General features: G+C 52.0%; 1 protein-coding gene across 4 annotated transcripts in view; it reads left to right on the top strand.

Moving 5' to 3' along the window:
* The window catches only part of TMCC3 (transmembrane and coiled-coil domain family 3), a 299,177-nt gene that overhangs the window by 240,132 nt on the left and 38,750 nt on the right, over positions 1–20,295 (top strand). Inside the window, exon 1 of one of the 4 annotated variants that reach the window (XM_051845761.2) lies at positions 5,669–18,260. The exons of 2 other annotated variants lie outside the window; for them this stretch is intronic. The gene's annotated coding sequence lies outside the window, so the exon portion shown is untranslated. Of the gene's footprint in view, positions 1–5,668; positions 18,388–20,295 lie in introns of those variants that run through there. One more of the 4 variants, XM_008256893.4, reaches the window with a different exon arrangement.

Genomic DNA, 20,295 nt, shown 5'->3' with positions numbered 1-20,295 from the left:
TTTGTACTTTGAAATTCAAGAAAAACCCATGTTCTCCTAATGCATTTTGTATGATTTTTATTTTTGTTGATTTGAGTCTTTGGACCAGTTAGACTTACTTGATTCCCTTTCAGATGTCCACATAGTTGCCCCAGTTTTTAATATTTTTTTTTGCAATTACCTTTCAGTAAATACACTCTTGTCCATATGCACCAGGCTTTTATTTTCATGAATTTCTACTTTAATGAATTTTTGCTTTTTCAGAAGATTGAGTGTGGTGCCTTTATTCTGTGTTGATTTCCCTCTGCCTCTCACCCTCCCACAGGAATTTGAAGTGAGGATTTTGAAAACTCTAGCTCACGCATTTAGACATTTTCAAACAGGAGCGATTCCAGTATCACTTACAGTAAGGAAAGACCAAAACATAGGGAAGATAAGCTGAAAGAGGGGAGAGAGAGTGAATTAAAAAAAAAATAAATAAATAAACTGGCTTTCAGTTTTGTTTTGAACCAAATAAGTGCCTCTCAACAAGTTCTATTTAATGTTACAAAATCCTGCCCTTCCACAATTTGCAAAAACTGCTCCAGCCTAAAGAATGTCACTTCCCAGGCCAGAGCTGCTGCCATGAGTAATCCTCAGATTAACATCCTCAGCACCACATCCCGCTGGGGAGAGCGAGCAGGAGCCCCGTGTATCCGATTCAGCAGCCCCAGGCCACCTGCAAGCCTGCAGCCCTCTCACTTAGTAACCGGAGTTTGCCACCTGAGTCCATTTGTCACTTCTGTTTCTATAGTGAGCATTTCAAGATTGCGGATTTGGAGGTAAAAAGCTGCTGCTTCATTGTCTTCCCGGTTGCACTGACCCCGGTGCCTCGCTGAGCTGTCCGTCTTTAGGGGCCGGATCCACCCACTTGTGATTACTCGAGATTCGCCTGTCTCCCACCGTGGCCTGTGACAGTTCAGAACTGCTGGGCTTCCACCACAGCCCAGCTGTTGAAGAGTGAACCAACAGACAGGCGTGCTGTCCCTGTCCCCACACCCTCAGCCAGATAAGCTCACCTAAGGCAGACCCACCCCTGAAGAGGACCTCAGTTATGTCTGCAAATCCCTTTGGCAGATAACATAACTTAGTCACAGGGCCGAAGTGCCACTGGGCTCACAGGTCTCGCTCTCAGCCGGGGGAGCAGGAGATCAGCCGGGGGAGCAGGAGATCACGACATAGGGGTCAGAATCCAGGCCCAGAGAGGAACAGGTGACATTTCATCACCTGGCCCGAGAGCACTGCCAGGGTGTGCGTGTGCTTTCGTTGGGCAGAGTGCTGTGCTCGCGGAGGCTTCGCGGCTTGAGCAGGTTATCAGTGGGATGTGCGTGGACGCCAAGCAGAGCTCACCGCACGTGCTGGGGCGGTTTAAGTTCTTTTTATTAAGTAAACTTTCATTTTGAAAGAACTTCAAATGAGAGCTCTGGAGCCATGCTGCTGTTTTGGGACAAATGAGCTTTGATTTTTTTGAATAAATGGAGAATGGAATGGTTTTATGTTTTTGTGTGTGTGGGTTTTTTTTTTTTTAAAGATTTATGTTTGTTTATTTGAAAGAGTTACAGAGAGAGGTATAGACAGATCTTCCATCCACTGGTTCACTCCCCAGATGGCTGCAACGGCCAGAGCAGTGCCGATCCAAAGGCAGGAGCCTGGAGCTTCTTCCGGGTCTCCCACGTGGGTGCAGGGGCCCAAGGACTTGGGCCATCTTCCACTGCTTTCCCAGGGCATAGCAGAGAGCTGAATCAGAAGAGGAATAGCCGAGACTAGAACTGGCACCCATATGGGATGCTGACGCTTCAGGCCAGGGCTTTAACCTGCTGCACCACTGTGCCAGCCCCTGTGGTTTTCTTTAACTGTAGTTTGTTCTCAACCCTTGTTTGTGAAATAATTTGTTGTGTGCTTGAGGTAGTTTTATTGGTGAGAGATCCATCAATAATAATATGGCTACTGTTGAAAGACAAAGAAATACTAAATCTGAACACATAGATTATGTTTTCTGGTGCTTTAAACATTTCAGAAATTGCAATTACTTTGTTAGTAAATAATTACTTTTTTATTTGTTTACACAGTAGCCTAAAATGAGCCTGGATGTTTTTCTAGGGCACCCAGCTTATTAAACTCAGTGGATTTTAATTTTCTTAAGTTTATGATGGCTTTGGTTGTTGGGTTTCATTGAAGGTTGAGGTTAATGCCCTATGGAGGTACATGAAGTGACATCAGATTCCAAAATTAAAGGTAATGAAATGTTTCAGAGCGGAAAGTGTTCTGAGCCTGAGAAAGCCCCGTGGCAAAGCATTAGCCAAATGGTTCTGATTAAATAATGAGTAGACAGATTTATTTTGGACTGATTGCTAAATCCCTCAAACATGGAAACACATTTTAAGAAATACAATACCCACCTCCCTCCCTCCTAGCCTTAATGGTAGTTAAACCTTTTGTCAGTGTTGCATCAAATTTCTGCCACTTTTTAAAAAATAAATTTATCTTTTTTTTTCTTTTTTTTTTAGAAAAAGATCATTGATTTCCTTGTGACACAGAGAAAGAAAGAGATAGACACAGACAGAGAAAGCTCCCATTTTGTGGTTCACTCCATAAATACCCACAACGTCCAGGGCTGGGGGTCAGGCTGAAGCCGGGAGCCAGGAACTCCACTTAGGTCTCCTTCATGGGTGGCAGAAATCCGATTACTGGAGCTTTCACCACTGCCTCCCAGGGTCTGCATTAGCAGGAAGCTGGAGTCGGGAGCCAGAGCCGGGAGACCTACCCGGGCACTCCGTGTGGGCTGCGAGCATCTTATCTGCTATGCTAAATGCCTGGCCCGGTCCAGTCTCCTGTACTTTGAGTCATCTCCAAATTACTTGTAATACCTAATACCCTGTAAATGCTATGTAAATAGTTACTGTACCTTAGGGATTAACGACAAGGGGAAAAAACTCTGTACACATTGAGTGCTGGTGGCTTTCTCTGTTCCCCAACATTTTTGATCCTTGATTGATTGAATCCAGGAATGTGGAACCTGGACATCCAGGGGCTTGCTGTACCATTCACAGAAAATAGCAGTGTGTGTTTAAAAGGCGGCACAAGCAAGTGGGGTATAAATAAAGCTGCCGTCGGTGTGTGGTGCCGGCATCGTGACAAAGGCTTTACCTGTGGTAAAATAGTTGGCACACAGTCCCAAGAAGGGGGTACACGGCCCTTATTTCATGAAGAACTGAGACTCAGAGGTTAAATGATTTGTCCCAGACCGTGCCACCACGTGAAAAGAGCTTGAACTCGGGTGGGTTTGAATTCCGAACCTTTGCCCCAGCCCTTAGGTAGAAATACCCAGGTATCTAGGGCAGTGGTTGCCCACTACAAACAGTGAGAATGGGACCTGTTTTAGTCTCTGGCTTTATCTGTGTCTTCATACCTTTTCTAAAACAGGCATAGTTTGCAAGAAGTCTGCTTAAATAGGTACATATAACTTTTTAAAGGAACTTCAGGGGCCAGGTGTCATGGTGCAGCAGGTTAAGTGACCGTTGAGCTGCCTGGTTAAAGGCCCAGATGATTCCGTGCTGCTGATGCGCCTGGGAGGCAGCGAGTGACGGCCCAAGTACCTGGGCTCCTGCCGCTCACATTGGAGACTCGCATGGAAATCTGGGCTCTTGGCTTCAGCCTGGCCCAGCTCCAGCTTTTGCAGGCATTTGGGGAGCAAACTAGCTGATGGAAGATCTCTGTGTGTCACTCTGCCTTTCAAATAAACAACTCCTTTAAAAAAAAAAAGCTAAATATTTTTTAAAAAGATTTGTTTATTTGAAAGGCAGAGTGACAGAGAGGCAGAGATAGAGAGAGGTCTTCCATCCACTGGTTCACTTCCCACATGGCTGCAACTGTCGGAACTGGACCAATCTGAAGCCAGGAGCCGGGAGCTTTTTCTGGGTCCCCCGTGCAGGGCTTTCCCAGGCCATAGCAGAGAGCAGGATTGGGAGTGGAGCACCCAGGACATGAACCAGCACCCATATGGGATGCCAGCACTGCAGGTGGCAGCTTTACCCGCTACGCCACAGTGCCGGCCCCCTAACAAAGAAACTTTAAACAAGGGTGGGTACTGATAGTTCAGCTAGAAGGTTCCATTTGAACCTTACCATAAATTTAGATGGACAGCTTTTGTCCTGAGAAGAAGATAAGTCACAGCGATACTAAAACTTGCCAAAGACTGTGCCTTTGTTTGGCTGCAGATGTGGGGAGAGGACAGCAGTCAAGACTGGTGAGCACAGTGATTGGTGCCAAAAGCGGCGCTGGGCAGTGGCGTCCAGAATTCTCCCTGGCCACCTCTTGAGGCAGGGCCTGGGCCGAGTCTTGAGGTGGCGAGACAGTGCAGTGGGTGCCTTACCCCATCACTTCCTCCCCCATCCTCAGTGCCTCCCCCATGCTCAGTGCTGTGCCAGGCCCTGAAACCAGCCTCACAGAGCCTGGGCTGGGGAGAACGGGGCTACAGTTGGAGAAGGGCCTTGCAATGTGGCAGGGATGGTTCTCCGGAGCCCTGAATCTGTGTGGGCTGCTCTGGCAGGAACTGACCCAGAGTCCACCCTGAGACTCTGGACTGGGCAGGTGGGAAGCCACTGCTGAGCCCTGCTGGTCCACCCTCCCTCCGTGTACTTGCACCTGCTGCAGGGGAGTGACTTGTTTATACGTTGTTGAGGACAGATAGTACCAGTTCTCAAGAGTTGGGTCACCTCTGATGAGCCTTTGAGATAGGTTTTATACGTGTGTGTGTGTTTATATCCTGGTGCCACAGAAATACTAACAGGCGTCACAGATAGGTGCTTTGCTTTGACTCAGATGGAAGAAGGATGGATGCTGAAGAACAGGGGGAAACGGGGATGTGCGTTGTCATGGCAACCCGCAGGTTTGTGTAGTGGAACACTGCCTTTGTAACCCAGATCCGTCACCTTTCTTCTGAGTGCAGGAAACAGACTGATGCAAACCCAAGAAATTATAGCACCACCTCTCAGTGGAAGTAATCTTGGGGTGATCTGAGTCCCCACGTAGAATTTCAGAACTGAAAGGCATCCTGTAAGTGCGCTAGCGTTTTATAAAACCCGGCGCTTACGACTTTGCTTTGATTATCCGTCATCTCCCTCCACCACCATCTCGACACCACTCTGATTCATAAGCAACGTAGAAGGACGATGAGTTTGGAGTGGGGTAACCATTATGCATTTTGTGATACAGGCTCCTTGGAAAATCTTCCATCTTTGGCATCTTTAGCAATTTACTCGGGGGAGAGAGCCCTCCCACATGCGTGTTTACCCCTCAGATGCCCCCAACTGCCAGGATTGGGCTGGGACTGAAGCTGGGAGCCGGGAACTCAGTCTGGGTCTCCCTTGTGGGTGGAGGGGACCCGACTACGTGAGCCGAACCTGCTGCCTCCCAGGGTGTGCGTTAGCAGGGAGCTGGAGTCGGGAGCCAGAGCCGAGACTGGAACCCAGGCACCGCAGTGTGGCACACAGGTGCGAGGACCCCCACCCCCACCCCGCGTCCCTGACTCCTCCTGTTGTTGGACTGCATGCAGTCTCGCGCTGGTTTCTTCACCATCCATCACATGCTGAGGTGCTGTGCCATGTCCCCCGTGCCAGGTGCTGTGTAGGCAAGTCCCAAATCTGCCCTCCGCTGTCTGAGACCTCCTGGAGCTTTAAACCCTTGTGGTTTGTCTTGGTAGCTCCGGTGAGGCCTCACAAGTGGGGGGGCTACAAAAGGCTGGCGTCAGAAAGGAGCCCTTGTGGAGCTTAACCGGGGACAGTGGGGACCTCCCTGAGCCCCCGGCGAGTGTCTTGGCAGAGCGCACCTCGAGGTTGGGACTGTGGCCTCTGCAGAAGGGGAAGCTGGGGGTGCTTCTCTGGACAGCGGCGTTGAGCTTGGGGGTACCTGTGCCTCTGTAGTATGTGGCATGGAGAAGGAATCGGGCTCTTACAGGCTCCAAGGTGACGAATGAGGTCCTTGGCGTTCCTTCTTTCCCCGACATGCATCCTCCTCTGTCTCCTTACTCCTACCGTCCCCTCTGTCAGGAGTAAGGGGGAGGGGATGACAGGCCAGAGTCCCTTCGTGTGCAGCACCCCTGGGGATGTGGAGTCCTGTGCATTCCTGCACCAGACTGAGAACCTGCTGTGCTGAGGCATCTCAGGTTGCAGAACACACACCCCTGCCCTTACTGGGCACATACTCTGGTAGGGCAGGGCCGGTGAGCAGGTGTGTACAGTGCAGAGTTGAAAATAAAGCAGGGAGGCCTGACAAGGCGGTAGGGGGAGGCTCAAGGGAAGACCATCTTACACGTAGCATGCAGAGAAGACCCGTGGAGGGAACGCAAGCACAGACTCCCGGAGGCGGAACTGGGCCTGCGATGTTTGAGGCACACCAAGACAGCCGGGTGACAAGGAGTTGAGTGGTAGGGCGTGGTGTCTGAGCTGCCCTGTGCGTGTCCTGCAAGGATCTCCAGGGCTGCTGGGTTGAAGAGATCCGGGGTGGGTGTGGACAGCCCCTGGAGACCTGTGATGGGACGGATGTCCCATGGGATGGGTGTGATGGGACGGGAGAAAGCAGCAGCCAGGTCTAAACGCAGGCTGTGTGAGGCCCTCCCTCAGTGCCCAGAGCCCTGCCCCGGGTGAAGTGAGGAGGCTGCCTGGTGCCAGGTCCGCAGGCCTGGTTTTAAAATCCTGGTTCTGCCACTCGCGCGCTGCATGAAGTCAGCATAGCCAGTTTGCTGCACCCACTTCAGCTTTAGTTTTCCTGATGTAAATGCAATGGAAGATGGCCCAAGTGCTTGGGCCCTGCATCCGCATGGGAGACCAGGAGGAAGCACCTGGCTCCTGGCTTCGGATCGGCGCAGCGTGCCAGCCGTGGCCGCCATTTGGGGGGTGAACCAATGGAAAAAAGAAGACCTTTCTCTCTGTCTTTCTCTAACTCTAGCTGTCTAACTCTGCCTGTCAAAAAAAAAAAAAAAATGGAATTCTGCCCTTGTAAGGTTGTCGGAGGCTTCTGTAAGACCTTTATCAGCTCTGCCCTGACTCATGTTCTCAGCTCACACCTGGCTCGACTGCTCCTCCACCCAGCCAACCTGTGCCCGAGTCCTTTGTGAGCCTTCTGGTCCTAGGAACTAGTGGCTCGCTTGTCTGTCTCTCCCTGGAGGTGAGCAGAGCTTAATCTCCAGTGCTTGGCGCATAATGCAAAAATAACCGGTTGAGGAGAGCAATGGGAGGCAGCATGGAAGGAATGCACTGAGAATTTCATGCATAGATATTAGCGTAATATTTGGATTCACACATTTCCAACAGACAGCAGGACTTCTTCTTTTCGGAGTTCAGTGTTTAAGTACATCAGTGATTAGTGAAAGCCTTGGCTACATTTTTATTTAAATAAATCTAATTAGGGAAGACATGTACTCTTATTTCCATATTTTAAAATTTATCTTCTCTGCTTTTGGCTTGGAGAAAAAAATGTTTGTTCAAAGATGCTAATTGGGGTTTTTACTTAGGTGTTCTTTAAGAATAAAGATTGTGTTGGCAGATTTCATTAACAGTCTACAAGAATTTCCCCCGTAGCATTTTATTATGAAAATTTAAACAAATTACATGCATGCAGAGTATGCAGGTATTAAATGAACGCTAAGTGAAGCCGCTGGTGGTGTGCGTCGGACCTCACAGTGTCGGGACATCAGTGCCTGCTGCAGCCAGGGGGTTTGCACCTGAGCGTGGGATGCTTCTGTTTCCTCCTGGAGGATGGAAAGGCGCCATCCTGGTGTGACTTTTCTCTCTCTGAAAAGCACTCTGTGTGACACCTTTGCTCGCTCTGAGGCCATTTGACCTTCTTCTGGAACTGCAGTGGCATTTACAGTTGAATTCACTTTAAAAAATTTTTTTTAAGATTTATTTATCTATTTGAAGGGCAGAGTGACATAGAGGAAGAGACAGATCTTCTGTCCATTGATTCATTCCCCAAATGGCCACAACAGCCAGGACTGGGTCAGGCCAAAGCCAGGAGCCTGGAACTCCATCCGGGTCTCCTCCATGGGTGGCAGGCCCCAAGCACTTGGGTTGACCCTGTTGCCTTCCCAAGCTCTTTATCTGGAAGCTGGATTGGAAGTGGAGCAGCTGGGACTGGAACCTGTGCTCATATGGGATGCTGATGTTGCAGGTGGCGTAATTCAGTGCACCACAACACCGTCTCCTAAAGTCACTATTTATGGATTGAATTGTGTCTCCCCACCTCCAGAAGAAATATGGTGCTAGTGCCTGATACCAGCCAAGGTGTGCTTTCTTGGAAATAAGGCATTTACAGAGATAGTCAAGTTACGAGGTCGGTAGGGCAGACCCTCATCCAGTAGGTCTGGCGTCTTTATAAACAGGGGGTTTGGGGACAAAGAAACAGACACACCCTGGGAGAAGATGATGTGGAGACTTGAGGTTGTAGGGGTGATGCATCTACAAGTCAAGGAATGTCCCAGATCCCAAAGCTAAGAAGAGCGGTGTGGAGTGGCACCTTCTGTGCAGCCTGGCCTGCTTGATCTCGGGCCTCCAGCCTCCAGGGTTGTGAAGCGAGAGTTGTGTTGTTCTGAGCCTCCCGGTTTGTGATATTTTGTTATGGCAGTGCTAGGAAACTAATGCAGTCAGTAAAAGCGGTTCCTTGTTGAGCCACAGTACTGCTGCTGGGTCCCAGTGGGGGTGGAAATGCACACACAAAAGGACCTGAAAGCCCAGGTGAGCCTTGGCTAGCAGGCAGTCACCTCTGTGAGCCCCTGCAGGCAGTGACAGTAATCCTTGACCGCCTAAGTAAAGGCAGCATTTTCAGTTGTTTGCAGCCAACTCCATGGACCAAGTCTGCAGAACGCAGGGGTACGAGAAGCAGCCCAGTCTGCAGATGTGGGCTCACGTCTTGTCTGACGCTTGGCAGGTGTGCAACCGTGGTCACCGTGCCTCGTCTTTCTGAGCCTGTTCTGTACCTGCAGCCAGGAGTCAGTGCTGGCCTCCCCATGGGCTGTTTGGAGAACTGGAGATAATGAGAAAGGCCTAGCATTGGTCCTCACATGGAGCAGGTGCTCAGGAATTGATTGAGGCCCAGAGACTGGGGTGAGAGGAGGAACCAAGGAAGGGAGCTGGAAGGGATTGGGTTGGAGAGAGGTGGGTCAGGCCTGGCAGACGGAAGGGTCTGACTCCCCCCTTTGAACTTTACTGCCGCAGGTGTAAACTCATAGATGGCTCTGCTCAAAGGGGCCAACAGCATCGGGTGCAAGTGTGCGACTTGTTTTCCTAAGGCCCAGAGACCCTGAGAGACAGAAAAACTTGTCCTAGGTCAGGTGGTCTTATCAATTGGGCTATTTGCTGTTTATCAGGATGATCAGCCAACAAATGGTTGTGTGCAATTTTCTTTTTGTAAAAAAAAAAAAAGATTTAATGTAATAGAATTTGCATACCAGCATTCCATGCAACTCACCTACTTAAAGGGTGTAGTTGAATGGGTTTAGTATATTCAGAAAGTTGTGCAGTCATCACCATTATCAATTTTAGAATGTTCTCATCACCCCAAAAAGTTCCTCATAAGCAATCACTCTCCATTACCCATCCCCCTGCCCCCATCCCCAAGTGTAGGCAACCACTACTTTAGCCCCAGTGATAAGACTAGGTCAGGCTGAAGCAAGGAGCCTCTTCTAGGTCTCTTCTGTGGGTGACAGGGGCCCAAGTACATGGGCCATCACCCACTGCTTTCTCAGGCCATTAGCAGGGGCTGGATCGGAAGAGGAGCAGCTGGGACGTGAACCAGCAGCTATATGGGATGCTGACGTCTCAGGCATTGACTTTACCCGCTACGCCACTCGTGAGTTTGCACGAGAACCGGCAGCTGGTGCTGCCTGCTCCTCCCCTCCTCGGGGCCCAGGGTTGGAAGGCCTTGGGCACTGGAAGCCTCAGGACAGGTGTAAAGGAGGCCCAGGCCGTGCTGTCCTAGGCACTGCCCAGGCATGTACTCCGGATTCTCCGAGCCGGCAGCTGCTGCTGTGTAGATGCAGCAACTGTGAGGGTGGGCGTGGCCAGAACTGGCTCTGCTGCCAGCAAAGAGGGACCCCCCTGCCCGCTTCACAGACCAGCGTCCCCTGCTGCAGAGTCTCTGGAGGAGAATGAGAAGCTGACAACCCCTTGGAGCTCCTGCGGGGCCAGAAACGAATGTCGGCAGAATGAGTGAGTTAGAGGAGCTCCGGCTTTGGGTGCCAGACAGCGTTCCCAGATGGCAGCCGGAGCCCTGCCCTGCAGACCAGAGAGGGAGCTGTCTCCGTGGCCGGGCTCCGTTGGAAGCATCAACCAGCGTCACTTGGGCGTCTCTCAGTAGCCCTGCTCTTAGTCTCAGCAGCTTTTCTCTGCAGCTTGCGTCCAGCCCCACTTGGACAGAACACAGCACTGATTGTATTGTTTAAAATATATCTGTACAGGGAAGTAATGAGCTCTTGGCAAAAACTGAGCATTGTGTGAAATGAATATTGCAATTTGGTAGCTGCTGATTGACACGTGTTTGCTAAACAGCTCTCGGATTTCAGAAAGCTTGCCTGGGAGGGGGAAAAATGGAAGAAATCCTAAGAACATTTCTACCCGCTTAATCAAGTATCGACTTATAAAATCATCTTCTTTGGAAAGTCCTAGCTGAAAAGAAATGTTTTCTTTGTAAACCATTGGCTTCTTTTGGCTCCAGAGTTCGAATTAGCTTAAAACGTCAGTGGACTTAAAAGCGTTGGGTGCTTTTTGGAGCCTCTTGGCCTCACTTTTTTTTTTTTTTATTAAAGGAAGAGCTGGTCTTTTGGTCACTGGGTCTTTTTTTAGACTTGCAGGGAAGTCATAGTAACTGGCTTCAAGTCTCGTTGGGTTCCATGGCAACAGGGGGTTGTGACTTTATTAAAGGAGAGTGGAGCATGCCAAGAAAGATACCAATCAGAGTACAGAAAACGTCTGAGCCGATGACTGTGGTTTTGGACCGTGTGCCCTGGAGCAGGAAGCTTTTTGCAGTCAATCTGAATACCACTAGGTCACGGGGATCAGTGCTTATTTCTAAAAAAAAAATTCCCTCTGTGTCTCTGTTTTTCATCCTCTTTTTTTATTATCTTGGTATATTAAAAAAGTAATATTAAGAATCTAACCGGGGCCAGCATTGTGGTGTAGTGGGTAAAGGTAAAGCCACTGCCTGCAGCACCGGCATCCCATTTGGGCACCAGTTCGTATCCCACCTGTCCACCTCCCATCCAGCTCCCTGCTAATGGCTTGCTAATTAATAGCAGAGGAGGGCCCGAGTGTTTGGGCCCCTGCACCCACGTGAGAGACCTAGATGAAGCTCCTGGCTTTGGCCTGGCCCAGCTCCGGCCATTGAGGCTGTATGGAGGAGTGAACCAGCGGATGGCTGGCCTCTCTCTCTCTTTCAAAATCAGTAAGTAAAAATCTTTTTTAAAAAAAGAGCCTAAGGAGAAGGGTTCTGATTTTAAAGGTGGAAAGAGCTGCAGCACCTTCTTCATGGAACTGATCACAGCTGTGCGTTGGGAGACTGCGTGGGCGGGCCAATTACAGGCAATTAAAACTCACTTGGACTCTCCCTGAATCATAGCTCTCCAGGCTGGGGTGCGGGGCACCGGTACCCCTTGCTGGCTTTAGAGACCCTGGCTCCCCGCCCTGCAGGGGCTGTCCTGTTCTCGCTGCCAGCAGCAGGTGCATGATCTTTGAGTTCTTGTGCTGAAGGTAGTCATCCTGGACCACGAGGCAGCGAGCGCCGGCACCCTGGACTCTTGGGGGCATCTGCTCCACCGGGCTGTAATTGCGGGCGGCCCGGTCTACTTTCCTGTCTCTCCTCATACCCCTCCTATACTGATACTGAAAGTGAAAGAACTCTGTGGGCGGGGTTCACGGGGGTGCAGCCATGCTGGGAGCCAGTGGCACGTTCTGACTGGTGCTCTGGGCACGGGCTGCGTGAGTCACTCTCTTACAGCCCCATCACGGTGAATCAGAAACTTCACAGATACTGGGCCATCCTGATTAAACAGTAACAGGCAGTATTGGTCTAAGAGGAAAGAATGAGCTCATGGGGTTTCTCCCAGCTGTCACGGATCAAGTGTAAATCCCTGGGGAAATGATTTCACTTGCTAAGCCTTGATTTCCTCATCTTGAAGTGAGGAGTTTGACCTGAGCTGTTGCTTGCTAAGCTTTCCTGTTTGTAAGAATAACCTGGGGCACTACACTACTCCGTGAATAACTCTGACTCACTAGGGACTACAGTTGGAGGTTTGGGGCTCCCTCAGCCAGCCCCAGGGTTTGAGACTTTGGGCATAAGAATGGGGTGGAGGCCAGCACCGCGGCTCACTAGGCTAATCCTCCGCCTTGCAGCGCCGGCACACCAGGTTCTAGTCCTGGTCGGGGCACCGGATTCTGTCCCGGTTGCCCCTCTTCCAGGCCAGCTCTCTGCTGTGGCCTGGGAGTGCAGTGGAGGATGGTCCAAGTGCTTGGGCCCTGCACCCCATGGGAGACCAGGAGAGGCACCTGGCTCCTGGCTTTGGATCAGCGCGGTGTGCTGGCCACAGTGGCCATTGGAGGGTGAACCAAAGGAAGACCTTTTTCCCTGTCTCTCTATCTCACTGTCCACTCTGCATGTAAAAAAAAAAAAAAGAAAAAGAAAGAAAGAAAAAGAAAGAAAAAGAAAGAAAGAAAGAAAGAAAGAAAAAGAAAGAAAAAGAAAGAAAAAGAAAGAAAAAGAAAGAAAAAGAAAGAAAAAGAAAGAAAGAAAGAAAGAAAGAAAGAAAGAAAGAAAGAAAGAAAGAAAGAAAGAAAGAAAGAAAGAAAGAAAGAAAGAAAGAAAAAAAAAAACGGGATGAGGGAGAAAGGGGGAGGTGGGATGCAGCTTCCCTCTGGGTTAGGCAGGGCCTGGGCATCCGATGTGCACAGCCTCACCTTGAGAAGCGTTGGCAGGCCGGCGCCGCGGCTCACTAGGCTAATCCTCCGCCTTGTGGCGCCGGCACACTGGGTTCTAGTCCCGGTTGGGGTGCTGGATTCTGTCCCGGTTGCCCCTCTTCCAGGCCAGCTCTCTGCTGTGGCCAGGGAGTGCAGTGGAGGATGGCCCAAGTGCTTGGGCCCTGCACCCCATGGGAGACCAGGAGAAGTACCTGGCTCCTGCCATCGTATCAGCGCGGTGCACTGGTCGCTGGAGGGTGAACCAATGGCAAAGGAAGACCTTTCTCTCTGTCTCTCTCTCTCACTGTCCACTCTGCCTGTCAAAAAAAAAAAAAAAAAAAAAAAAAAAAAAAAAAAAGAGAGAAGCATTGGCCCAGGCCGCCAGAGCTCCCTTCCTGCCCCGGAGAGCTCCCCCACCATCTCCCCATCACCTCCTCACGTGAGCCGGAGGAGTCGCATCGAGGGGAGGGTTTGCTTTTCCACCTCCCGCCCACCCCACCCCTGCGCTAACTCTGAGCCCCTCTCAGTGTTTGAAAATCGTGGGAGTAGTTCCTAGAATTCTCTGCATGGTGGTGTTTCCTTTGGGTGAGACAGGGTTAGCTAAGCATGGTCCGTCCTCGCGTGCACGAGGCAGCGCCAGCCACATCTGAGTCACCTGGGGAGCCGACTAGAAATGCGTAGATTGGATTCTGGACCCGAAGATCCAGTACCATCTACGAAGGGCCAGGCATCAGTCTTTTATTTATCTTTAACCTGAAAAGTTTGTTCCTTTTTTTTTTCTTTCATTTTACGGTGTGAGGCAAAACCTTACAAACCTCACCCTAATTTCCTGGGTAAAACTAACTTTAGAACTAAACACATATTCGGAACAAGGAAGCCACTTAGATTATAGGACGAGAGCCCTGGAGAGAAACACCCCGATCTTCCTAGAAGCTGAGTTCAGCCAGTAGATGATTAACTGTGAAAGCAGACACTCTATAACTGTGTCTGCTGGGTAGTTTCTGTTCGTGTCCAGTTTTTCTGTTTGCTGTTTAACAGAGGTTAAATAACATTGTTAAATAAGTATGTAGTAGGTCAGCTGCCTACATCTGAATCATGGAGGTTCACTCTTCTCCCCATTAACCAATGTAACTTAAGAAGTACAAGTTCACAGGGAAGAAAAACCCCGTAGCATTCAAGATGAAAGGCGAAGTCCGTCTCTCTGGGGGCTTGCTTCTCTCTCTCATCCTTCTCCCCAGAAAATGTGATGTTTCCCGGGCATCCCTACAGAAATGGCCTCCGCACACAGTCTGAATACAGGTTATGTAAGCAGTCACGTATTGACACACAGGCAGGTTAAGTTCCTTCCAGGATGAGTTTGCCCCTCTATTGGCCTGGTGCTTCCCTCTACTGTATTGAAGCCCTGAAACCTTACGTGGATGGAGTTGTCGGTACCTGTTACGTGAGGAGAGATGGGAGCATTGTCCTTCGAGTGTGTGCCCGATTTGCTGGCGAGATCTTCCTGTAGAAGGCTGCCCAGGGCCGGCGCCGCGGCTCACTAGGCTAATCCTCCGCCTAGCGGCGCCGGCACACCGGGTTCTAGTCCCGGTCGGGGCGCCGGATTCTGTCCCGGTTGCCCCTCTTCCAGGCCAGCCCTCTGCTGTGGCCAGGGAGTGCAGTGGAGGATGGCCCAGGTGCTTGGGCCCTGCACCCCATGGGAGACCAGGAAAAGCACCTGGCTCCTGGCTCCTGCCATCGGATCAGCGCGGTGCGCCGGCCGCAGCGCGCCGGCCGCGGCGGCCATTGGAGGGTGAACCAACGGCAAAGGAAGACCTTTCTCTCTGTCTCTCTCTCTCTCACTGTCCACTCTGCCTGTCAAAAAAATAAATAAATAAAAAAATAAATAAATAAATAAATAAATAAAAAAAAAAAAGAAGGCTGCCCAGCTCAGCCGAGGCTGGTGCCGAGGCCAGCAGCTGCCCTCCCTGCCGCCTCAGACCCGCCGAAGGGCCGCTGGTGGAGGAGTTAAAGGGGCTTATCCTGAGCCGATGAAGACCAGGGGCGGCAGGGAGCAGAGGCTCGGGAATGGCTTATGGCACATAGCTGACTCGGAATTTGCAAGGGGAGTGTGTGTGTTGGGGGTGGGGGTGGCGTCCTGTGAGGTTGCAGATGCTGAACTGGGTTCTGAAGGGAGTAAGACAGCCCTGGGCAGCATGAATGTGACGGTGAGAGGCTCGTGCTCTGGATTACGGGGAACTCTGCCTGGATGTGCCCTGCCCCTTTAGCCAAAGCCAAGTGCATTGAGGGGTAAAGGGTTCAAGTGATGAGAAGCTCTTCATGCTAATCACCTCCGATGTGACTGGTGGCGGTGTCAGGCTCACCCGTGTCCGTGTGCTGGATTGCGTCCTGCTCGTGTCCTGCTCAGACCGCATCTCCCGGGTACCTGAGGGATAGCTAACACACACCACGAGCCTGGTGGCCTGGTGGTGGGGGCACTGCTGGCTACACGGCACCTGCCGTCTCCCCAGGTGGCTGGATGAGACGGAGAGGATTCTGTAGAGAGGTACAGAGTTGGTATTGGCGTTGGAGTGGTTCAGGGCTGGCAAGGCAGGGGAGAATTGGGTCTGGGAGAAGCTTGGGGTAGAGGGATGGTGGGCATACTGTGAGCGTAAAGGGAGACACCGTGGTCCGGGGAACCCCGGGAGCAGCCAGAAGCTCCCGTGAGGAGCAAGCTCTTGCGCAGCTCCTGGGGCCCACAGCGCCCCCGCGGACCGGTCGTGCCTGCGCCACCTGTGTCAGGCGCGGCCAGGCTGAAGACAGCCAGGGACCAGAGAAATCCCAGAGACCGTTAGCTCTGCATCGCCTCGTCCTCTGCGGTTTTCCTAAGGCTTTCAGTGAGCCAAACGATTAGTGAGAACGACAGTCACACACTAGAAAGGCGGTCATGGGAACAGGTGAGGCCAATGAGAGCCCAGACTCGCAAAGCTGGAAGGAAGAGCAGCAGGCTTGGCCACGTGGAGCTGGAGTGCTTACGTCTTAGTGATCAGCCTGCTTACTCCCGTCTCTTCTTGGAGATGCTTGTGCACTTCGAACAGGGTTTCACTGTAAACCTTGCAAGTCAGAAACGCACTGGTGACACCTGAGCTCTGAGCACCCCAGCCCCACTACGCATGGCGTGGCCACCAGAGAGGGAGTGCTGACCATACAGCCTAGCCCAGGAGAAGGATCAAAATTGACGGACACTTTCTTAGTGTGGATGGCCTTCATGCCGTGGCAGAGTTAAGAAATTTAAGTAGAGGCGCTGGCGCTGTGGCGTAGCAGGTAAGGCCACCACCTGCAGTGCCGGCATCCCATATGGGCACCGGTTCAAGACCCGGCTGCTCTACTTCTGATCCAGCTCTCTGCTATGGCCTGGGAAAGCAGTGGAAGGCGGCCCAAGTCCTTGGGCCCCTGTGCCTGCGTGGGAGGCCTGGAGGAAGCTCCTGGCTCCCGGCTTTGGATCAGTGCAGCTCCGGCCATTGCGGCACTTTGAGGACTGAACCAGTGGATGGAAGACATCCCCCGCCCCCCCGCCACCTCTCTTTCTCTCTGTGTGTAACTCTTCCTTTCAAATAAATAAATAAATCTTGAAAAAAAAAAAATCAACACCACTGAACCCAGAGGAATTCTGAGATCTTTGGGCACTTGTTACTGCATGTCAACGGCAGGAAACTCCTGGTCCCTAGACCTTCCTGGCCCGAGTTTTTCAGGACTTGTAGCAGTTCAAATATGTGAGAGTCTGTGCATACACGGAAGGCCGAGAGGGATTTAAAGGTGAGTGACGGGCAGCAAGCAGCCTTGTGATGTGCTGCACGGGTTCCGAGCTTAGGCTAGTGTAAAACAAAGCAGCGTATGATCTCAAAAGGGCAGGAGGAAGACGGTAAATATCTTCTGTCTGTCATGACAGTGGGGGTCTGTGCTGAATTCCCCCCAGGAGGAATTTGCTTACATGAGACTGGAGTCTGAAAAAAAAAAAAAGCTAATTGACCTGCCCGAGGTCGTAGCACTGCCAGGAGCCGGAGCAGGGGTTTGATCAGCTCTGGCTGACCCCATCGTCTCGCTCAGATGCCCACAGAGCACTGTTGCTGGTGGGCTCTGCCGCCCTCTCTCAGCCCGTCTCCTGCTGAGTGGTCGGCAGGACATCTGCGCTTCGATGGCCCTCCCACAGGAAGCTCAGGCCCTCGTGTCTGCAGCCAAGTCCTGCTCCCGCCTGTCTCTGGCGGCTCATCTCCTCAGCCACCAGCAGGAATGGGACGGACGTGGGGTTTTCCTTGAGTTCCCCCTTCACCCCAGATCCAACTGCCATGGAGTCGCTACCCCTATCCTAGATGCTGTTCTCTCTGCTCTCACTACCTTCTGTATGTGGCCTTCAGAAACCCCTGCCTTAGGTTGCCACAGCAGGCTGCAGTCTGCTGCCCTGAAAGGCATTTTCCATCCTACTCTCTCAGAACTGGGCTGCAACGGGTCTGATCCCCGCTAATCCCGTTAGCAGCTGCCAAGTGAGCTGTGGGATGAAATCCACACCCCGGCATGATGTGATCGCGGTGGGGGCATTCAAGGTCCAATCGCTGTGTGCTCTCCCTGCCTCTCGCTGGATCTCCCAGACTCTCCCCTGCCCCCCGACTGATTGACTCAGAACTCAGTTTACCTCCGAGTCTCTCCCGTCCTCCCGTCTTTGTCTCAAGGGCCCCCTCAGCACCAAGTACCTCCTCTCCTGGTTATCAGCGCTGTGATTGTTTCTGTCCCTGGCCGCCAGCCTGGGAGGGGGCTGTGCCCTTTTGCCTCTCCAGCACGGCTCCCTGTGCCTGACACACAGAGGCACCCAGCGAGTGTCTGCCTCTGGATGAATCAACAGAAGAGAGGAGGGCCCCCTACTCTGCTCACCGCCTGGGAGCTGCGTCCCTTCCCTGGGAGCCAGCTGCTCGCTCTGCCTTCATCCATTATGGGTGCTCCCTGTGCTCAGCCCTCTGCCTTTCTGTGTGCTGTGTGCGGCCAGGGTGTGTGGAGCTGATCCTGTTTCCTCACCGGTAACCCCGGAGGACCAGACTGAATGTCCATTCTCTGCCAGAGTGGTGCCTCTCCCTGGGCTCTGTTCTGGCAGCCGCCCTGCGGAGACTCAGAATGTCTGTGCCTCCTGCCGCAGCACAAAGAGCCCGTTTGTAGGGCAGGCTGCTGAATACGGCGCATTATGGCCAGCAGTCAGAGTGGGTCCAGGGCGTGGAGTTTCTCTGAGACAAGCACAGGAATGCCCTGAGATATGAGCAGTCTGCACAGTGCAGGGTGAGTCATGTGGCAGGTGCTGGCGGCAGGATCTGGTCTGCCTTCCCCGCCGACCCAGTTGCCTCCCGGCTGGAGGGGAGCTGGCTGCCGGTCCCGCTCTGCTCCCTGAAGTGTCGTGGGGTGTCGGGTAGGTCCCCCTCCAGCCAGCGTGCGTGTGTGCATGCGTGTGTACGTGTTGTAGAGCTCTGTGGTAATTCATATCCTGGGAGACGGCTTGAGGGAAATGCAAATTATGTTTTGTGCTCTTGATAACTATCTTTGTGATCGCTCAGTGGGTATCTAGGAGTTTCAGCTGCCCAAATGCCGCGTATATCACCGAACTCTCTTCTTGGTTGGTCTTTTTTAGGAATGTGAATCTGAGGTGAGTGAGTGAAGAGCTGGGTAAATATCAGGGCTCGAGTGTGCCGGCTGCCGGCTGGGAGCGAGCCAGCGCTCCTCCCACTTCCCCGGCACGGCACACCGGGAGGCTCTCGGGGGTCTTACCGGGCTCAGAGTTGGGATCTAACTTTGTACATCAACATCTGGTCTCTTGACAAGTGGCGGTCCGTTCCCTGGGAACTCAAGGCTCCCTAAACTTGACTCTGGGTGAGGCTGCCTGCCATTGTCAGCCCAGCACGGGAAGAAGGGCGTGGTGGCTGCCTCCGAGAGCCGTGGCGTGTGCCTTGGAGCTGGCCGTCCTGGGACACCCCACAGGGGGCTGTGGGTTGGGGGAAGGCTCCATTTCACATGGCTCCTGCCCGTGGGAGCTGCTGGTTCATGGGGAATCTGTTTTCACTTTGTGGCTGTGTCACAGAAGGCTTCTGTGTGTTGCTGTAAATAAGTATTTTCTTTATTCCGTGGACATTACAATATTTGCCACATATATTAATTCAGGCTCTTTTCTCCTGGTTTTTCTGTGTCAAAGGTTTGTCTACAGTGTCACTTAGGAGGACCTGTTGTGGGTAACTGTCTCCAGTCTTTTTTTTTTTTTTTAAGACGTTTATTTGAAAGGCAGAGGGAAAGGGAGAGACAGATCTTCCATCCTCTGGTTCACTCCCAAAATGGCTGCAGCAGCTAGGACTGGGACAGGCTGAAGCCAGGAGTTTTCTTCCTTGTCTCCCACATGCATGGCAGGGGCCCAAGCACTTTGACCGTCTTCCGCTGCTTTCCTAAGTGCATTAACGGGGAGCTGGATCAGAAATGGAGCGGCCGAGACACAAACCGGTGTGCATATGGCCAGCGACTTCAAACACAACCTGGGGCCCCTGTCCCCAGTCTTTAGAAACCAGAACAGCTTCGGGCAGGGGAGGGAACGGCCAGCGGGGATAACTTGTTCCTGATTGTCTGATCTTTGATCCCTTGCTTCTTGGAGGTTACTCCTGAGAGCACAGCTTTCTGGAGCTTCATGGCATTGGCATTGTGATGCGGCAGTTGACGGAAGGAAAGGGAGAATGGCTCCCCAGGCTCCTAGAACCCTGCGTGTCCAACAGCACCAGCTGCCTCCTGGGAAAGGGGCCCTGTGGCCAGCGCGCCCCACGTGCCGTGCTCTAGAAGCCCTCCCAGCGCCCTAGGCTCTCCCGGCCGGTCCTTCTCCCTCGTTCCTCTCCCCCAGCCAGCTTAGGGCTAGAGGGTTGTTGATGCTGCTGTGTGGGGTAGGGGTTGGGAGAATGTGGAGCTTCGTCTCCACTGCGTGCTTCACGTTCCTGGGTGTGAACCAGCGAGGGTGAGGATCCAGGAAGATGGAGCCCATTGTGCAGGTAGCCTGACGGCCTTTGAGAAAAATCACAGTTTAAGTAGAGCCTGAACTTTAGATTTTGACATTATTACCCGGAGAGCTAGGCATAGTGCCAGAAACGGAGCAATAGTATTGAAAGATGTTACTCGTTCTACACCTTAACACAAACACACATTCGTGAAACAAACAATGTTTGTCTCCGGAGTCCCAGTCCTAGTCCAGAGATAACTACCATCCAGCAGTCGTAAGATAGCCTTCTAGCAATTGCCATGCAGAGAGTACGCTTGTCTCCACCTGCAGTAAGCCTCCCACCCCACTTCG

Source organism: Oryctolagus cuniculus, chromosome 11 (genome assembly GCF_964237555.1).
Source record: "Oryctolagus cuniculus chromosome 11, mOryCun1.1, whole genome shotgun sequence".
NCBI lineage: Eukaryota > Metazoa > Chordata > Mammalia > Lagomorpha > Leporidae > Oryctolagus > Oryctolagus cuniculus.
The sequence above is the reverse complement of the archived record's forward strand: the minus strand, read 5'-3'. Positions and strand labels throughout refer to the sequence as shown.